Source organism: Saimiri boliviensis, chromosome 12 (assembly GCF_048565385.1).
Source record: "Saimiri boliviensis isolate mSaiBol1 chromosome 12, mSaiBol1.pri, whole genome shotgun sequence".
NCBI classification, from domain to species: domain Eukaryota; kingdom Metazoa; phylum Chordata; class Mammalia; order Primates; family Cebidae; genus Saimiri; species Saimiri boliviensis.
The window spans coordinates 7,305,908-7,322,752 of NC_133460.1; the positions used below are offsets into that span (position 1 = coordinate 7,305,908).

General features: G+C 46.1%; 1 protein-coding gene across 3 annotated transcripts in view; it reads right to left on the minus strand.

Moving 5' to 3' along the window:
• The window catches only part of HMOX2 (heme oxygenase 2), a 55,697-nt gene that overhangs the window by 37,731 nt on the left and 1,121 nt on the right, over nt 1-16,845 (minus strand). Inside the window, exon 2 of one of the 3 annotated variants that reach the window (XM_074381651.1) lies at nt 13,326-13,412. The exons of the other annotated variants lie outside the window; for them this stretch is intronic. The gene's annotated coding sequence lies outside the window, so the exon portion shown is untranslated. The remainder of the gene's footprint in view (nt 1-13,325; nt 13,413-16,845) is intronic. 3 annotated transcript variants of the gene reach the window in all.

Genomic DNA, 16,845 nt, shown 5'->3' on the forward strand with positions numbered 1-16,845 from the left:
AAAAAAATACAAAAAATTAGCTGGGCATGGTGGCGCGTGCCTGTAATCCCAGCTACTCAGGAGGCTGAGGCAGGAGACTTGCCTGAACCCAGGAGGCGGAGGTTGCGGTGAGCCGAGATCGCGCCATTGCACTCCAGCCTGGGTAACAAGAGTGAAACTCCGTCTCAAGATAAATAAATACATAAATAAAAATAAAAAACGTATTTATTGACTTCTTTATGGGATGGAACATACAACTGGGAGAAGTCTGATGACCATTTATCACTCTAGCAAGCTAAGAATCAGAAGAACTAACTTCTACTACCAGGTTTCCTACCAGCTAGCTATAGTACCTCCTTGGAGCTCCACTGAGTCATTTCTCAGCAAACTGCAGGGAGGATGGCTTTGAACAGGAGGCAAAGCAGGAAAGGCTGTGGGCCTCCCATACCCAGCTTCAGTCAGAACAGCTCCCCTATTCCTTGCTATGGTTCCTCCCAAAAAAAAAAAGGTTGTGCTGCTTCTAAACATAAGATCCAAAAAACAATGTAAGTGATAATACTGTAGACCTGATATTACATTCACAACTACCTAAGCCTTTTATGATCTAGCCTAGCACTTGTAGTTTGTTACAGTATTTATCTGTTTATATGTTTGTTTTCCAGATTACAGTTCATTTATCTTTGCCTCCTACTGCTCAACTACACACCAGTCAGAGTTTGTTGACTAAATGAATGATTTCTAGAATACAAGGTGTTCTCAAAATTGAGGCATTCTCAAAGTGCTGATGACAGAGAACAATTAAGGTGAATCTCAGCTATAAGAATAATAGGCCAGGTGTGGTGGCTCACATTTATATTCCCAACACACTTTGGGAGGCTGAGGCAGGAGGATCACTTGATGCCAGGAGTTTAAGGTTAGCCTGAGCAACATAGGGAGATCCCTGTTACTACCAAAAAAAAAAAAAAATTATGGCCGGGCGCGGTGGCTCAAGCCTGTAATCCCAGCACTTTGGGAGGCTGAGGCGGGTGGATCACGAGGTCGAGAGATGGAGACCATCCTGGTCAACATGGTGAAACCCCGTCTCTACTAAAAGTGCAAAAAATTAGCTGGGCATGGTTGCACGTGCCTGTAATCCCAGCTACTCAGGAGGCTGAGGCAGGAGAACTGCCTGAGCCCAGGAGGCAGAGGTTGCGGTGAGCCGAGATCGCGCCATTGCACTCCAGCCTGGGTAACAAGGGCGAAACTCCGTCTCAAAAAAAAAAAAAAATTTATGAAATTAGCTGGATGAGGCTGGGCGCATGGCTCACGCCTGTAATCTCAATACTTTGGTAGACCAAGGCAGGTGGATAGCTTGAGTACAGGAATTCCAAACAAGCCTGGGCAACATGGCGAAACCCTGTCTCTACAAAAAGTACAAAACTTAGCAGAGTTAATGCAGTAAAGCTAAGCTGGAGGGACAAAAACAACCACCACCACCACCACCTTAGCAGAGCATGGTGGCACACACTGGTAGTCCCAGCTACCTGGGAGGCTGAGGTGGGAGGATCACCTGACCCAGGGGGCAGAAGTTGCAGTGAGCCAAGATCATGCCACTGCAAGATCAGCCTATGTGACAGAGTAGGACTCTGTCTCAAAAAAACTTTTAAATTAGGGCTGGGCGCGGTGGCTCATGTCTGTAATCCCAGCACTTTGGGAGGCCGAGGGGGATGGATCACAAGGTCAAGAGATTGAGACCACCCTGGCCAACATGGTGAATCCCAGTCTCTACTAAAAAATAGAAAAATTAGCTGGGTGTGGTGGCATGTGCCTGTAGTCCCAGCTACTTGGGAGGCTAAGGCGGGATAATTGCTTGAACCCGGGAGGCAGAGATTGCAGTGAGTCAGGATCGTGCCACTGCACTCCATCCTGGCACCTGGTGACAGAGCGAGACTCTGACTCCAAAATAAATAAATAAATAAAAATAAATAAAATTAGCTGGATGTGGTGGTAAGTGCTTGTAGTCCCAGCTACTCACAAGGCTGAGGTGAAACATTTGAGCCCATGAGTGTGCCACCGCAGAAGGAACGACGGAAGGGAGAAAGGGAGGAAGAGAAAGATGGAGGGAGGGAGGGAGAATGATGGCTGCCTAGTGACTAAACCAGGCGTCCCCAAACTTTTTACACGGAGGGCCAGTTCACTGTCCCGCAGATCGTTGGAGGGCCGCCACATACTGTGCTCCTCTCACTGACCACCAATGAAAGAGGTGCCCCTTCCTGAAGTGCGGCGGTGGGGGGTGGGGGGAGCGGATAAATGCCCTCAGGGGGCCGCAGTCTGGGGACGCCTGGACTAAACATTTGGTGAAAGATAAGAATGGCCTTGTGGGTGGAATGAAGCATTGGATGCTTTGTGCTCAAATAACTCACTGTTTCATATATGAAGGGAAAATGCTGCGTTACATTGGTCTTAAACCAGCTTCCTTACATTCCACAGATACAACTACAGAGAGTGTACCTTTTAGATTTTGTTTTATGGTCTCCGAAAGCCTCCCTGGTAGCATAACATTGTGTTACCTGCCATCTCCTTATATAAAGAAATGTACTCCAGCCTAGGCAACATGGCAAAAACCCCATCTCTATAAAAAAACCTGTCTCTACAAAAATCAGGTGGGCATGGTGGCACGTGCTTGTCACCCCAGCTACTCCGGAGGCTGAAGCAGAAGGACTGCTTGAGCCCAAGAGGTGGAGGTTGTAGTGAGCCAAAAATGCACCACTGCACTCCAGCCTGGGTGACAGAGTGAGATTCTATCTCAAAAAAAAAGAAAAAAAGAGAAAAGTAGGATAGGCACAGTGGCTCACACCTGTAATCCTAGCACCTTGGGAAGCCAAGGCAGGCAGATCACGAGGTCAGGAAATTGAGAGCATCCTGGCTAACATGGTGAAACACCGTCTCTACTACTAAAAAAAAAAAAAAGGAAAAAATTATCTGGGCATGGTGGCACACACCTGTAGTCCCAGCTACTCGGAAGGCTGAGGCAGGAGAATCACTTGAACCCAGGAGGCAGAGATTGCAGTGAGCCGAGATCGCGTCACTGCACTCTAGCCTGGGTAACAGAGCAAGACTCCATTTCAAAAAAAAAAAAAAGAAAAGAAAAAGAAATGTGCAGGCACATTTTTAACAGTCATAGTAGCAAGTGCTTGCCAGTCTTCTCCACTCAACACATACACAAACCACTGACTCCTGGATGTCTGCGTCTGTGAAAAAAAAATCCACTGTCCCCAAGCTGTCCTTAGAGTCTGGGTTTCATAGCAGCAGGAAGGTCTCTTCATGCTGTTCTCTAGGGAAGGGGTCAGCCACAAAAAGGCAATAGTTATAAAACTTTGTAAGAAGCCCACATCCTGTATCTATGCATATTTTGGAGGAAACACCAAGGCCTTAGGTTATCACTATTGTAAAGGGAAATGCTACAGTTATCATAATTTAATGAAAATTAAAAAATAAAAATAAAAAATCCCAGAAATGTGCTGTAAAACTGAGTAACTTCCTGTTATAATCTTCTCCAGTGAGGCAGCACCCATAAATATACACATTAAAATGAAGTTTAGTGCCCAAGAGTTTATTTCCTTTAATTCCCAAGAGTTTCCAGAACTGGTCAAACATCATGATCTCCATTAATCATTATTCAGAGGAAATTCAAATAGTCTAGAACATCAACTATTGACTGAGGACACGATTAAGCAACAACGAATAAATAACTTTAGAAAAAAGCAGACAAGCCGGGCGCGGTGGCTCAAGCCTGTAATCCCAGCACTTTGGGAGGCCGAGGTGGGTGGATCACAAGGTCGAGAGATCGAGACCAACCTGGTCAACATGGTGAAACCCCGTCTCTACTAAAAATACAAAAAATTAGCTGGGCATGGTGGCGTGTGCCTGTAATCCCAGCTACTCAGGAGGCTGAGGCAGGAGAATTGCCTGAACCCAGGAGGCGGAGGTTGCGGTGAGCCGAGATCACGCCATTGCACTCCATCCTGGGTAACAAGAGCGAAACTCCGTCTCAAAAAAAAAAAAAGAAAAGAAAAGAAAAAAGCAAGGCCGGGCGCGGTGGCTCAAGCCTGTAATCCCAGAACTTTGGGAGGCCGAGGCGGGTGGATCACAAGGTCGAGAGATCAAGACCAACCTGGTCAACATGGTGAAACCCCGTCTCTACTAAAAATACTAAAAATTAGCTGGGCATGGTGGCATGTGCCTGTAATCCCAGCTACTCAGGAGGCTGAGGCAGGAGAATTGCCTGAACCCAGGAGGCGGAGGTTGCGGTGAGCCGAGATCGCGCCATTGCACTCCAGCCTGGGCAACAAGAGCGAAACTCCGTCTCAAAAAAAAAAAAAAAAAAAAGCAGACAAGATAAAAAGGGCAACTGTCCAACAGCTCAGGCAGGAATGTAGGTTCTCCATGGCTGTGAGAGGTATACTCAAGCCTTTTTGTTTTTTCTCTTTTTTTGAGACGGAGTTTCTCCTCAGCCTCACAAATTACTGGTATTGCAGGCGTGGGCCACTGTGCCCAGCCTCAAGCCTTTCTTCAAACAAAACCCTACACACAAGCCCAATACATAAAGGAAGTAAGTAAGCTTTCATACTTAAAAGGAGGAGGGAAAGAGAAAGAAGAGCCAAACGGGACTGAGCTCAACTCCTCAGTCCCCTCAGGACCTTGAGCTTGGCCTAGTTTGCTCAGGTGTGATCTACAGGACATAAGATAAACATTTGCTCCCACTCTCTGTGCTAAATGACCAGCGGCTCTGGGCAAGGTCTTTTAAGCCTGTATGTCCCAAACAGCAGTGGGAAGCTGGCCCCGGATTAGCCATAGTTCCCAGAACTGACCTGCCCAGAGCTTTCTGGCCGCTGGGCCAGAGCTCCCGCTACTCTTTCACACATCATTTCCAATTGCCCATTACCTCCTTAAACACTTCATGACCTTCCAAAAAAAGCACGTGATTTATGTGTCTTCAACTCACCTCATCCCCAGAATTCGTACTTAGCTCTAACCCTGTATTAGGGACAGGCACATACGCTATTCAGCTGTCCTTGACTATAGGGTTCCTAAGGGCAGACCTTGAGCTTTAAACACCTCTGCCTCACCCACACTAGCCAGTTAAGTTGCTGTGGCCTCAGTAGTACTCTCCTAGGAACCAGATTAGACTATTGCCTACACACGGGGACATACTGTCCTTTGGACAAGTATTCAGGCAAGTCCCTTGACAGCTGGTGTTTGGTAAAAGGCAGTTTGTTTACAAAAGAATGTTCTAGGGTTTCTGTCTTTACTCAAATACTTCCACATTTGAAAACACAAATTCAGAGATGTGTACTTCTGAAGATGGGAAGAAAGGGTATCTGTCAGAACAATCCTTATGCTTTTTTGGTTGCAAATCCCTTTCAGAATCAGAGTAAGGCTTCAGATTCTCCAGGACAATCATATAGTTTAAAAATGTTGCCTGTGGCCAGGCACAGTGTCCCAGGCCTGTAATCCCAGCACTTTGGGAGACCAAGGTGGGTGGATCACCTGACACCGGGAGTTCAAGACCAGCCTGGCCGACATGGTGAAATTCTCTCTCTACTAAAAATACAAAAATTAGCTGGGCATTGTGCCATGTGCCTATAATCTCAGCTACTTAGGAGGCTGAGGCACAAGAATCACTTGAATCTGGGAGGCAGAGGTGCAGTGAGCCGAGACTGTGCCACTGCACTCCAGCCTGGGTGACAGAGTGAGACTTGGTCTCAAAACAACAACAACAGCAACAACAACAACAAAACGTTGCCTGTGCCATTCCAGAGCAACCACAGGCCTCCAACGTTCATTTGTGGACCCAGACTTTCAGGTTAAGAATTCTTGTTCTAAAGGAGTCTCTTTATCAGTGACATTCTATTTTTATGGGTAATGTTTTTAGTAAGACCCTGAGTGCTCTAAAAGGGTCTCTTCTTTCTTTGGCTTCTTCCTTCCCTTCTCTTCCTACTCTGTCCTAGTGGGTTCAGTGGAAGTTCTCCCATTTTCTCCAGTTCTCAGCTCTTTAACTTCCCTGGCCTCTCAAAACTCTCATACACCTTACAAAGTAATTTTGTATCTTCCCAAAGTTACTACCAATTCCTAGTAAATAAAGACTATAATGGTTTTGTTATTGTATCTGCACATCCACTCAATGCCATACTCTGTACAGCTTTCAAGCTCAACACAGTAGTCAGCACTCCATATCCATGGGCTCTGCATCTGTGGATTCAACCAACTTCAGATTAAAAATACTCAGTGTAATCCCAGCACTTTGGGAGGCCGAGGCGGGTGGATCACGAGGTCGAGAGATCGAGACCATCCTGGTCAACATGGTGAAACCCCGTCTCTACTAAAAGGTGCAAAAAATTAGCTGGGCATGGTGGCGGGTGCCTGTAATCCCAGCTACTTAGGAGGCTGAGGCAGGAGAATTGCCTGAGCCCAGGAGGCAGAGGTTGCGGTGAGCCGAGATCGCGCCATTGCACTCCAGCCTGGGTAACAAGAGCGAAACTCCGTCTCAAAAAAAAAAAAAAATACTCAGAAGGCCAGGCACAGTGGCTCATGTCTGTAATCCCAGCATTTTGGGAGGCCAAGGCGGGTGGATCACCGGAGTTCGGGAGTTTGAGACCAGCCTGACCAACATGGAGAAACCCCGTCTCTACTAAAAATACAAAATTAGCCGGGCGTGGTGGCGCATGCCTGTAATCCAGTTACTCGGGAGGCTGAGGCAGGAGAATTGCTTGAACCCAGGAGGCGGAGGTTGCGGTGAGCCAATATGGCGCCATTGCACTCCATCCTGGGCAACAAGAGCAAAACTCCATCTCAAACATAAATAAAATAAATAAAAATATTCAGAAAAAGGCCTGAAATGGTGGCTCATGCCTTTAATCACAGCACTTTGGGAGGTGGAAGTGGCTGAATTAGTTAAGGTTAGGGATTTGAAACCAACCTGTCCAACACGGTGAAACCCCATCTCTACCAAAAATATAAAAATTAGCCAGCTCTGGTGGCAGGCACCTGTAATCCCAGCTACTCGGGAGGCTGAGGCAAGAGAATTGCTTGAACCCAGGAGGCGGAGGTTGCAGTGAGCCAAGACTCTGCCACTGCACTCAAGCCTTTATGACACAGCAAGACTCTATCTCAATCAATCAATATTTAGGGGGAAAAAAATTGATGGCTGCATCTGTACTACACATGTACAGACATTTTTCCTTGTCATGATCACGTAAATGATACAGTGTAACAACTATTTACATAGCACTGTATTAGGTATTATAAATAATCTAGAAATGATTTAAGGAATATGGAAGATGTGCATAGGTTATATGCAAATACTATACACCATTTTATATAAGAAACTTGAGGATCATGAATCTTGGTACCTTTGAGGTGAACTGGAACCAATCCCCACAGATATTGAGGGATGAATGTATATACTTGTCAAATAGCCTCATATTATTGTTTCTTGATCCTTCTACCTTTAGGCATTTGGACTTGAATGTGTTTCCTCCTTTAAAATTTGAGCATATGCACTGGTACGATACTGTAATTTTTCTTTTTTCTTTCTTTTTTTTTTTTTGAGATGGAGTTTCGCTCTTGTTACCCAGGCTAGAGTGCAATGGCGCGATCTCGGCTCACTGCAACCTCCACATCCTGGGTTCAGCCAATTCTCCTGCCTCAGCCTCCTGAGTAGCTGGGATTACAGGCACGCGCCACCATGCCCAGCTTATTTTTTGTATTTTTAGTAGAGACGGGGTTTCACCTTGTTGACCAGGATGGTCTCGATCTCTTGACCTCGTGATCCACCCGCCTCGGCCTCCCAAAGTGCTGGGATTATAGGCGTGAGATACTGTAATTTTTAACAAGATATACAGGTACATTTGAGGCTGCACATAGTGGCTTAAGCCTGTAATCCTGGCACTTTGGGAGGCCAAGGCAGGCGGATCACTTGAGGTCAGGAGTTCAAGACCAGCCTGGTTAATACGGTAAAACCCCATCTCTACTAAAAATACAAAAATTGTTTGGGAGGCCAAAGTGGGCAGATTATGAGGTCAGGAGTTCAAGACCAGCCTAGCCAATATGGTGAAACCCCATCTCTACTAAAAATACAAAACTTAGCTGGGCATGGTGGCTGGTGCCTGTAGTCCCAGCTACTCCGGAGGCTGAGGCAGAAAAGAACTGCTTGAACCCAGGAGGCGGAAGTTGCAGTGAGCCATGATTGTGCCAGCGCACTCCAGCCTGGGAAACAGAACAAGATTCCATCTCAAAAAAACATTTAAAAATACAAAAATTAGCTGGGCGTGGTGGTATGCACCTGAATCACAGCAACTTGGAAAGCTGAGGCAGGAGAATAGCTTGAACCGGGAAGGAAAGGTTGCAGTGAGCCAAGATAGTGCCATTGCACTCCAGCCTGGGCATCAGAGCAAGACTCTGCCTCAGAAAACAAACAAATGACCAAGTACAGTGGCTCACGCCTATAATCTCAACACTTTGGGAGGTCAAGGCAGGTGGATCATGAGGTCAAGATATAGAGATCGCTGGGCGCGGTGGCTCAAGCCTGTAATCCCAGCACTTTGGGAGGCTGAGGCCGGTGGATCACGAGGTCGAGAAATCGAGACCATCCTGGTCAACATGGTGAAACTCCGTCTCTACTAAAAATATAAAAAATTAGCTGGGCATGGTGGCACATGCCTGTAAACCCAGCTACTCAGGAGGCTGAGGCAGGAGAATTGCCTGAACCCAGGAGGCGGAGGTTGCGGTGAGCCGAGATTGCACCATTGCACTCCAGCCTGGGTAATAAGAGCGAAACTCTGTCCCAAAAAAAAAAAAAAAAAATATATATATATAGAGATCATCCTGGCCAATATGGTGAAACTCTGTCTCTACTAAAAATACAAAAATTAGCTGGGCATGATGGCATGCACCTGCAGTCCCAGCTACTCAGGAGGATGAGGCAGAAGAATGACTTGAACCTAGGAGGCAGAGGTTTCAGCGAGCCGAGATTATGCCACTGCACTCCAGCCTAGCAACAGGGTGAGACTCCATCTCAAACAAACAAACAAATAAACAAACAAAAAGATGTCTAGATATATTTGATCTGCATCCCAGTTTTCTGGCATAGAGTTCCTCTGTTTCTTTCTTTTTTTTTTCCCCTTTGGCATAGAGTTCCTAAAACCTTTGTAGATGGGGGCACTAGGGGAATCTTTTGTTCTGATATTGGTCTTTAACCCCAGTTCCTGACATAGAGCTCCTAAAACTTTTGTAATTGCCTAAATCCCTTGGAATTTCCTGTGTAATAGGAGCATCTTTTGTTCTAAGTAAGCAACTCTTGGTGGGCTCTTAGATAGTCTCAGGATGGGGGCTGGTTGCCTGGGGACTTTCAGCCCCACCCCCTTAACCTCAGGGGAGGGGAGAAGGTCTAAAGGTTGAGTTGATCACCAGTGGCCAATAATGTACTCAATTATGCCTTTGTAAGGAAGCCTCCATAAAACAACAACAACAACAACAACAACAAAACGGCCGGCACAGTGGTTCACACCTGTAACCCCAGCACTTTGGGAGGCCAAGGTGGGTGGATCACGAGGTCAAGAGATGGAGACCATCCTGGCCCACATGGTGAAACCCCGCCTCAAAAAATGAATTAATTAATTAAAGCATACACACACACACACACACACACACACACACACACACACACACGGTTTGCATTAGCTTCAGGATGGTTGAATACAGGAAAGTTCCAGAGAGGGTGTAGAACCTCCATGCCCCTTCACCTTCCCACATGCCTCACCCTATGCATCTCTTCCATCTGGCTATTCATCTGTATCCTTTTTTTCCCCACTCTGACACCCAGGCTGGAATGCAGGGGTGTGATCTCAATTCACTGCAACCTCCCCCTCTGGCGTCCAAACAATTTTCCTGCTTCAGCCTCCTGAGTGGCTGGGACTACAAGTGTGCACTACCATACTCAGCTAATTTTTTTGCATTTTTAGTAGAGACAGGGTTTCATCACGTTGCTCAGGCTCGTCTCGAACTCATGACCTTAGGTGATCCGCCTGTCTCAGCCTCACAAAGCGCTGGGATTACAAGCACAAACCAGTGCGCCAAGCCATCTGTATCCTTAATATCCTTCATAGTAAATGGTTAAATGTTTAAAGTGTTTCCCTGAGTTTTATGAGCCACTTTAGCAGACTGAGGAGGGACTGTCAGAACGCTTGATTTATAACTGGTAGGTAAGAAGTATAGGTGACAATCTACTACTTATTACTAGTGCCTCAACGTGGAACAGTTTTGTGGGAATCGAGCCCTCAACTGGTAGAATCTAACGCTATCTCCAGGTAGAGACGGTCAGAATTTAACTGAATTAAAGGACACCCCGCTGGTGTTATTAGAAAATTGCTTGGTACATGGGGAAACAACTCCCATACATCTGATGTCAGAAGTGTAGTGTTAGCCAGGCGCGGTGGCTCAAGCCTGTAATCCCAGCACTTTCGGAGGCCGAGGTGGGTGGATCACGAGGTTGACAGATCGAGACCATTCTGGTCAACATGGTGAAACCCCGTCTCTACTAAAAATACAAAAAAAAATTAGCTGAGCATGGTGGTGCGTGCCTGTAATCCCAGCTACTCAGGAGGCTGAGGCAGGAGAATTGCCTGAACCCAGGAGGCGGAGGTTGCGGTGAGCCGAGATCGCGCCATTGCACTACAGCCTGGGCAACAAAGGTGAAACTCCGTCTCAAAAAAAAAAAAAAAAGAAGTGTAGTGTTGAGTGACTGTGGGAACAGGGTAGGAAAAATACTTAGGGTTTTTTTGCCTCTCTCAAATAACTAGAAGAGCCACATGCAAAGACAGAAAAGTATAACCTATAGTAGCTAGTTTCTCAGCAGAGCACATTTCTCCCCTTCTGGGTCCATTTACATTTCTATAAACACAAAAAAAATCTTACAAAGCAGGACAAACATGACACTGAGCACAGATATTTGAAAAGTTTGCTGAGACTGATAAATACCCAAGTATATGGAAGCAGAATTGAGTTTTTTAAAAGTTATTTTCTAATTAGCGGGATACCTGCTATTACCAAGCAGACTGAAGGCAACTTTGCCTCCCCCTTCCTACATAAAAAGAAGGGAGTGAAGGTTTAATGTCTTCTAGGTAGAAGTGAGAGGACCTTCCAGGCCCCACGTCACTAAGTTTGCCTTTTCATATGCCTTCAAACACTACTATCCACACTTGGTTTTGCTCATTTATTCTTTCCCTTCCCTCTCCTACCCTCCTCCAGACTGCCAGAGAAATAGTTCAAGGTGACAACAGCCCCTCTGCAGCAGCACACAGTGGTCTCGCCAGAGAAAACAGTAGATCAAGTAACTACTGAAGACGATGGCTACACTTGGACAGGTGACATTGCACTATCATCAACAAACATTTATCACCCTCTTGAGTTCTGTGACTACAAAGAAGGATAAGATCTTGTTCTAGACATCAAGAACCTTTCAATCTAGAGAGAGAGTGAGCTGAAAAAATAAAAAGATAACATAAGGTGCACCATTTTATAAATATTAATTGTGCAATACAGACAATGTGTTAAAGATAGAGCTTTACATTCCTGAATTTCCAGAACAATTCTGATTTCAAATATCCTGCTCCACCAATTCTCTCAGTAAACTTGTAAGCTCAGACAATGACATGTGTTTGGCATAAAAATTATGATCATCACAGCTACTTATGAGGCCAGCCAGCCAACTAGGTTAACTCCTATCAGGATGGCATTATGATGCCAGATTGTTTTAATCACATTAGGACCTTCTCACAGCCTTAGCACAGTACTTTAATAGTAGGCCCTCTATCTCTGAAATGTAAACATGAGCAAAACAAACAAAATATAGTAGGCCTGGCCAGGCGAGGTGTAATCCCAGTACTCTGGGAGGCCGAGGTGAGTGAATCACCTGAAGTCAGGAGTTCAAGACCAGCATGGCCAACATGGTGAAACCCCACCTGTACTAATAATGCAAAAAATTAGGTGAGGGTGGTGGCGTGCGCCTATAATCCCAGCTACTCAGGAGGCTGAGGCTGGAGAATTGCTTGACCCTGGGAGGTGGGGGTTGCAGTGAGCCAAGATCATGCCACTGTACTCCAGTCTGGGTGATAAGAGTAAAACTCTGTCTCAAAAAAAAAAAAAAGGCCAGGCGCAGTGGCTGACGCCTGTGACCCCAACACTCTGGGAGGCTGAGGTGGGTGGATCACACGGTCAGGAGTTCGAGACCATCCTGGCTAACATAGTGAAACTCTGTCTCTACCAAAAATACAAAAATTAGCTGGGCGTGGTAGCACGTACCTGTAGTCCCAGCTACTCGGCAGGCTGAGGCAGGAGAATCTCTTGAACCTGGAAGGCAGAGGTTGCAGTGAGCCCAGATTGCACCATTGCACTCCAGCCTGGGCAACACAGCAAGACTCCGTCTCAAAAAACAAAACAAAACAAAACAAAAACACAGTAGGCCCTCAGTCGGGCATGGTAGCTCACGCCTCTAATTCCAGTACTACACTTTGGGAGGCCAAGGCCGGTAGATAACTTGAGCCCAGGAGTTCGAGACCAGCCTGGCCAACATGATGAAACCCCGTCTCTACTAAAAATATAAAAATTAGCTGGGCGTGGTGGCACACACCTGCTCCTGAGGAGGCTGAGGCAGGAGAATCACTTGAACCCAGGAGGCAGAGGTTGCAATGAGCCAAGATGGCGCTGTCACTTACCAGCCCAGGCGACAGAGCGAGACTCTGTCTCAAGACAAACAAACAAAAAAGCCAGGCATGGTGGCTCACACCTGTAATCCCAGCACTTTGGAAGGCCGAGGTGGGCAGATCACCTGAGGTTAGGAGTCGGAGACCAGCCTGGCCAACATGGTGAAACCCCATCTCTACTAAAAATACAAAAATTAGCTGGGCATGGTGGCATACACCTGTAATACCAGCTATTCAGGAGGCTGAGGCTAAAGAATCGATTGAACCCAGGAGGTGGAGGTGGCAGTGATCTGAGATTATACTACTGCACTCCAGCATGTGTGACAGAGCAAGACTCTGTCTCAAAAAAAAAAAAAAAAAACAAGAAAAAGGCAGACTGGGTACAAGACACGGGTCTGTTATGTCACTCTTTCTCACAATCTTTTTAAAGTTACTGAGAACTATGACAATAATTAGGCCTATGATACTCCTGAGAAGGAAATCTATTTGTGAAACAAAAATTAATTTTTTCCCATTAGCCTCTGACATACAAACTAACAGCACAGTTCGCCATACAACAATCACCTCTTCTGCCATTTATTTTCACCAGATATTCTATTCACTTACCTCTCTATCTTCCCTGCCAGTCCACTCCCTCCTCTTTCCAGCCTGTGCTTTAGACAAGGACCCCAAACAAGAATCACCTGGGAAACGCTAAAAACACAGATTCCTAGTCATAATCCCAATTTTACCAAGAAAGAAAGATTGGGGGCCAGGCTCAGTGGCTCACACCTGTAAGCCCAGCACTTTGGGAGGCCGAGGCGGGCAGATCAAGGTTAGGAGACAGAGACCATTCTAGCTACAAGGCTAAACCCCGTCTCTATTAAAAATACAAAAAATTAGCCAGGCGTGGTGGCAGGCGCCTGTAGTCCCAGCTACTAGGGAGGCTGAGGCAGGAGAATCAATTGAACTCACGAGGTGGAGAGTGCAGTGAGCTGAGATCGAGTCACTGCACTCCAGCCTGAGCAACAGAGCAAGACTGTGTCTCAAAAAAAAAAAAAAAAAAAAAAAAGGAAGGTTTGGAAACCCCTTACATCAACAAGCAACATCCAAAGACACCAAAAACTGCACCCAGCCCAGATCAAGTTTTTTCCTAGGTCATGTTTTTCAGCTCTGTCCTCTCCAAGGAGTTAGATAGAAGCTGAATTTCGGCCAGGCACGGTGGCTCAAGCCTGTAATCCCAGCACTTTGGGAGGCCGAGGTGGGTGGATCACAAAGTCAAGAGATCGAGACCATCCTGGTCAACATGGTGAAACCCCGTCTCTACTAAAAATACAAAAAAATTAGCTGGGCATGGTGGCGTGTGTCTGTAATCCCAGCTACTCAGGAGACTGAGGCAGGAGAATTGCCTGAACCCAGGAGGCAGAGGTTGCGGTAAGCCAAGACCACGCCATTGCACTCCAGCCTGGGTAACAAGAGCAAAACTCTGTATCGAAAAAAAAAAAAAAGACGCTGAATTTCAAATTTTACACTGAAATACACAATTCTAATTAAGTATCTTCCTCCTGGAGAAGTGATATTCCAGTTTTAGATGCAATTCTGATGTAAAGCCCAACTGCCCTGGGAAGAGTCAGCTGTTAAAAGGAAACAAAAAAATCAAGGTAGCTCTGGCTGTCCAATTTTACAAATTTTCAAGAGACTTGATGAGGGGTGAGCCAAAGGCAGTCAATGCTTTATTGTCTGTAACTCATTGGCACTTGCATTTCTAGAGTTGCTCATTTTCCCCCACTTTGGTGACTCATAGCATTTCAACATATTGCCACAGCAAAGGAGAAAAGGAAATCAAGTCAGACAATAGAGGAAATGACAGGATTTCCCTCTTTACATCCCCAGTTAGATGAGGTCACTCAATGAGTATGTTTCCAAGGCTCCACAAATTCCCACACCCTCACCAGTGTTTTAACCTAAGCATTGTATTTGATAACTTTTTCTAATTTCACCAAGTAAACTTACATGTCCTGTTTAACTGTGAACTCCGGGTAAGCACAAATTTTGTCTTGTGATATTTTTCTTTTTTGAGACACGGTCTCACTCTGTCACTCAGGCTGGAGTGCAGTGATGTGATCTCAGCTCACTGCAACCTCCACTTCCTGGGCTCAAGTGATCCTTCAGAGTTAGCCTCCCCAGTAGCTGTGATTACAAGCACCAGCCACCACACCCAGCTCATTTCTGTGTTTTTTGCAAAGACAGGTTTGTACTGTGTTGTCCAGGTTGGTCTTGAATTGCTGGCCTCAAGTGTTATCCTCCCACTTTGGCCTCCCAAAGTGCTGAGATGACAGGCATGAACCACAGTGCATGGCCTTTTTATTTTATTTTATTTTATTTATTTATTTATTTAAGGAGACAGGGTCTCACTATGTTGCTCAGGCTGGCCTCGAACTTCTGGGCTCATGCAATCCTCCCACCTTAGCCTCCTAAACAGCTGAGAATGGAGATATGGCACCACCATGCCAAGCTGTCATGATATTCTTGAAAAAAACCTAATTAATAAACCACAGACTCACTAACTTATATTCCTTATCCTCCTTTCCAAAAGAAACACTAAAATTTTCAATAAGTTAAAATTTTAATCAAAACAGTGTTTTAACACTATACTAGAAATTCAAAAGTAAGCTTATTTCCTCCTATTTGAGAGGACAGTTTAAGGGAAGGAGGAAGTCATCTTAAACGTAATCCTAGCCAGGCGCGGTGGCTCACACCTGTAATCTCAGCACTTTGGGAGGCCGAGGTGGGTGGATCATGAGGTCAGGAGTTCCAGACTAGCCTGACCAACATAGTGAAACCCCGCCTCTACTAAAAATACAAAATTTAGCTGGGTGCAGTAGCACGTGCCTGTAGTCCCAGGTACTCAGGAGGCTGAGGCAGGAGAATCACTTGAACCTGACAGGCAGAGGATGGAGTGAGCCAAGACTCCATCTCAAAAATACTACTACCAATAATAATCCTTTTCCAATCTCTACAATTCCTTCTGGAAAACAACAGAAGGTCTGTAGGCAGACCACCAGGTTCAAGATCATCTGTGCCAGGTCATTTCAGCTGAGTTTCTTTTTTTTTTTTTTTTTTTTTGGCAGTCCACTCTGTCACTCAGGCTGGAGTGCAATGGCATGATCTCAGCTCACGGCAATCTCTGTCGCCCGAGTTCAAGTCATTCTCCTGCCCCAGCCTCTGGAGTAGCTGGGACTGCAGGCACGTAGCAATCCACCATTTAATTGTTTGTATTTTTAGTAGAGACAGGTTTTCACCATGATGGCCAGGGTGGTCTTGAACCCCTGACCTCAGGTGATCCACCTGCGTCGGCCTCTCAAAGTGGTGGTATTACAGGTGTGAGCCACTCTGCCCAGCCTAAGCTGAGTCTTAGCACTGACCTCGTTTACACTTGGAAAAACGAACAACTCCCAAGGCTTTGCAAGGGGCTGAGAGGAGAGGGCTTCCTCCAGAGGAAAGTATTATGCATTGTTTTTCCTCCTTTTTCTTTTTTTGAGACAGAGTCTCAATCTATCGCCAAGGCTCCCCACCCCAGGTTCATGGGATTCCTGCCTCAGCCTCCCAAGTACCTGGGATTTCAGGCACGCACCACCGCGTCCAGGCAATTTTTGTATTTTTAGTAGGGACTGGGATTCACCGCATTGACCAGGCTGGTCTCAAACTCCTGACCTCAAGTGATTTGCCTGCCTTGGCCTCCCAAAGTGCTGGGATTACAGAATTGAGGCACTGAGCCCGGCCAGTGTTCCTTTTCTCAATCATACTCCACCTTGTTTCGTTTATAGCGTCATCAACAAAACACCTTATGTAAGGATGGACACCACAAGCCATGTCAGAGGGTGTTGTTTGTTTGAGACAGAGTCTCGCTCTGTTGCCAGGCTCAAGGCTGGAGTGCAGTGGCGTACTCTCGGCTCACTGCAACCTCCGCCTCCTGGGTTCAAGCAATTCTCCTGCCTCAGCCGAGTAGCGGGCACTACAGGCGCGCACCACCACGCCCAGCTAATTTTTTATTTTATTTATTTTTTTTTAGTAGAGACGGGGTTTCACCATGTTGGCCAGGATGGTCTCGATCTCTTGACCTCTTGATCCGACAGCCTCGGCCTCC